This window comes from Lutra lutra, chromosome 6, assembly GCF_902655055.1.
Source record: "Lutra lutra chromosome 6, mLutLut1.2, whole genome shotgun sequence".
Classification (NCBI taxonomy): Eukaryota; Metazoa; Chordata; class Mammalia; order Carnivora; family Mustelidae; genus Lutra; species Lutra lutra.
Genome location: NC_062283.1, coordinates 5,469,505 through 5,473,807, shown reverse-complemented (window position 1 = coordinate 5,473,807; position 4,303 = coordinate 5,469,505). Strand labels below are relative to the sequence as shown.

General features: G+C 41.5%; 1 pseudogene; it reads right to left on the bottom strand.

The window, feature by feature from the left end:
- Positions 1–398: 398 nt before the first annotated feature.
- LOC125103277 (dnaJ homolog subfamily A member 1-like) lies at positions 399–1,716 on the bottom strand (annotated as a pseudogene).
- Between the last annotated feature and the right edge of the window lie 2,587 nt (positions 1,717–4,303).

Genomic DNA, 4,303 nt, shown 5'->3' with positions numbered 1-4,303 from the left:
ATTATTGTCTTCAGCTATATTTCAATCTAAATAAGGAATACACATCATTAGGGCTAAAATAGCATCTCTGGACAGTTTTGAAAAGATACTGAAAAGTTATGTGTACACAATCCTCCTTTTCTGTCCTCCTTATCAGATGTAATTATCATCCATCGTAAAAATGTCCTGGTTCTGTACAATTTCCTTTTTGTAGTTTTATATAAGCTACATTTTATATTGACATGATCCATTCAAGAAGGCACCCTTGGCTCTTGCCACAGTTTAGGAAGCATGTTAGTCTTATCTACAACATATTTTCAAAATGTCTACTACTTAATTTTGGCTTGATGGCATTTACATCAGTCAATCTATTTTTTTTTTTCAGAGCTTTTATATTTGAGTTTATTCTTCATTTAACCTTTAAAACACTACTATAGTTGAATATTAAAACAAAAACAATAGCAAGTAGTGAGCTATGATTATAGTCCTTCACTCATTCACTACTGCACATAAAATGCCAGCAGTGTTATTCATTGGCCCCATTAAGAGGTCTGACACTGAACACCACCCCTGGGATGATGTTCATCATCCTCATATGCTTCCCCATTGTAATGGCGCCGTCTTTCCTGATTTGGATCAAAGTCCACCAGTTCTACCTGGTCCATTTCATCAGTCTCTTCTACTTCCTTCCTCTCAGGTAGGAGTTTTTCCAGCAAAGAGAGTTTATCAGGAGACAGAAAGCCATTCTCAGGAAAGTTTACCTTAAATTCGATGATGAGGCGACCCTTCTCATATGGCCTATGATAAATTGGCATGCCTTCATTTAGCACACACTTGATATCTCCATGCTTGACAATTTGACCTGGATGAGAGGTGATGACAATGGTTCGGTTGTCCAGAGTAGATATTGGCTTTTGGAAACCGCACAGTGCTTCAACCAGCTGTATGTCCATACACATGAAAAGGTCTTCTCCTCGCCGAGTAAACACAGCATGGTCCTTCTGATCTAAAACAATGATAATATCTCCTGGTTCCAGTCCTGGTTCTTGGTCTCCTTCACCATGGAATGTTATCTTCTGGCCATCTTTCATGCCTTTGTCAATATGAACTTCTAGAATCTTCTTCTCTCGAACTATCTTCCTTCCATTGCAGCTTTTACATCTATCTTTAGGACTGATCCGTTCCCCATGGCCCTGGCACTCCATGCACACAGACTGAATTTGCTGAACCATTCCAGGTCCTATTTGATGAATTCTTATTTGCATTCCAGTACCTTGGCAATTGGGACAACACTCAACTGCTCCTTTCTTACCACCTCGGCCTTCACATTTATCGCAAATCACATTCTTTTGCAGAGCTAGTTTTCTTGTTGTACCATTATATAAATCTTCTAAGGTTACTGAGAGCTGATGCACAACATTTTTACCTCTCCTTTCTCTCTGCATTCTTCCTCCTCCTCCAAAAAACGTATCAAAGATGTCCATGGGGGAGCCAAAACCACCACCAGCTCCACCTTCTTTAATTGCCTGTTCACCTCCTTTGTCATATAATTCCCTTTTCTTTGCATCAGAGAGTACTTCATAAGCTTGAGAAATCTGTTTAAACTTCTCTCCTTCATTTGGATTCTTATCAGGGTGGTACTTTAAGGCCAGTTTCCTGTAGGCCTTTTTCAGTTCTTCTTGGGTGGCATTGGGTTTGACCCCATCAAACATCATAGTAAGTGGTTTCCTTCACCATTTTCTACAGCCGGCGAGAGGGCTGAGGCCGATGTGGGGGAGCGGGAAGGAGCGCGTTGCTGGGCGCAGCTCGGGTAGCCGCCGCTCCTCCGCCGCTCCTCCGCGTCTCACCGAGCGTTCTGGAAAGTTCCGCCAATCTATTTTTTATATGATGATGTTTTTAGACTGATTTTTTGTTTTAGGGTAATTGTATCTATTCTTTTTCTTATAGAGAGAAATTACATTTAATTTGAGTGTTTTGTACTTGTTAGCATTAGTCAGAAAGAGTATTATTTTTAATGAACTAAATGTGAGAAGGGGAGCCTCAGTGGCTACTTTCTCTTCTAGACATGAAACCCCAGGCCAGAATTTCACAGAGATGATTTCCGAGTGAAAACTACAGAGGCGGGGCACGTGGGTGGCTCAGTTGTCCTGAGATTGAGCCCCACATTGGGCTCCCTGCTCGGCAGGAAACCTGCTTCTCCCTTTCCCGCTCCCCCTGCTTGTGTTCCCTGTCTTGCTGTGTCTCTCTCTGTCAAATAAATAAATAAAATCCTTAAAAAGAAAAGTCTCTCTATGGAGCACATAATAAATCTACCATGTGAAACCACGCATGGCCAATAATAGATTGGTAAGTGTTACACTCTCCTCCTTAATCCCATCTATGGCAAATTCTTCATCCTGGCTAGTTTTCATTCTGCAGTAAGAGCAGATGAGCTTTTCCCCTATGCTTTCTTCTAGGAGTTTTATGGTTTCAGGTCTTACACTTAAGTCCATTTTGAGTTACTTTTTGTGAGTAGTATAACAAAGGGGGTTCAATTCCATTTTTCTTCATGTGGTTATCTAGTTTTCCCAGCACCATTTATTAAAAAGATTATCCTTTTCTCATTGCACATTCTTGGCTCCTTTGTCAAATGTATACGTGGGAGGTTATTTCCAAGCTCTCAGTTGTGTTCCATTGGTCTTTGTGTCTATTTTTCTGTCAAGATCATACTGCTTTGATTACTAGAGCTTTGTAGAGTTTGAAATCAGCAAGTGTAATGTCTTTAGCTCTGTTCTTTCTCAGGATTGCTTTGGGGGTCTTCTGTGGTTCCACACAAATTTGAAGATTGCCTTTTCTATTTCTGCAAAAAATGTCATATAGTAATGGCATTCAATTCGCAGATACCTTTTGGGTAGTATGGTGTTAACAATATTCATTCTTCTTGTAAGGGCCTACTTAGCCAGAGCGACCCCATCTCGGTAGAACAGCCATTTTGTTGTTTATGCAGTTAACTTAGATTGACCCTGCCCCCCAGAGGAACTCACTTAGAAACAGGTCTGGGAAACCAGTAAAATATGGCCGACGAGCCCCTGATAACAGAGCCCAGGTACCAGAACGTGTCAGGCCAGGCGGAGATAACAGAGCCCAGATACCAGGACGTGTCAGGCCAGGTGGAGACATCCAATAAGTGAAGCGTACCTACTACCTCCCTAACCACCAAAGAATGTAAACCCCGCCCTTTGGGCGCCAAACTAAGGTGCCAATTCTGACCAAAGTGATAGGCAGGTTCAAACAGCTATTATAGGGTAAATTGTAATCCAAGTGGCCACCCATGTGTGACCTAGCATGACTGTGCAACTTTTTCTGTGTGCTACAATCTCATTGGCCAGGCTCAACCACATGGCCTTTGCCCTGTAAAAGCTGGTCTATGGGGCTGGGGGTTGTCACCCCCTCTGTAAGAGGTGGCCCCAACCAGTCAGTTTGATTCTCGATATGGCGGGAAATAAAGCTTTGCTTGACCTTCGCTTTGTATCAGTCTCACTCCTTTGATCACGGACCCTAACACTTCTGAACTATGAACATAATATATACTTCCGTTTGTCAGCGTCTTCAGTTTCTTTCATTAGTCTTACAGCTTCCAGTGTGTAGATTTTTCACTTGGTTGCTTAAATGCATTCCTGAGTCTTATTGTTTTTGATGCTAATGTAAATGGACTTTTTTTCTTTCTTTCCTTTATAGATGCTTCATTTTTGGTGTGTAGAAGTACAACTGATGTCTATACGTTGATTTTTATCTCCTGCAATTTTACGGAATTAGTTGGCTAGTTTTAACTGTTTTTTTGGTTGAACCTTTAGGATTTTCTCTGTATAATATCACATCATCTGCAAATGAAGACTATTTTACTTCTTCCTTTTTTATTTGAATGATTTTTATTTGTTTATCTTGCCTGACTGTTCCAGCTAAGACTGCCAATACTGAGTAAGAGTGGTAAGAGTGGGTACCCTTTTCTCGTTCTTGTACTTAAAGGAAAAACTTTCAATATCCCCTCCACTTGAGTATGATGTTAGCTGTGGGCTTCTCATTTATGATCTGTATTGTGTTGAATTATGTTCCTTTTAGGGGCGCCTGGGTGGCTCAGTGGGTTAAGCCTCTGCCTTCGGCTCAGGTCATGATCTCAGGGTCCTGGGATCGAGCCCCGCATCGGGCTCTCTGCTCAGCGGGGAGCCTGCTTCCCCCTCTCTCTCTGCCTGCCTCTCTGCCTACTTGTGATCTATCTCTCTCTCTGTCAAATAAATAAATAAAATCTTAAAAAAAAAGTATGTTCCTTTTATACCAAATCTGTTGA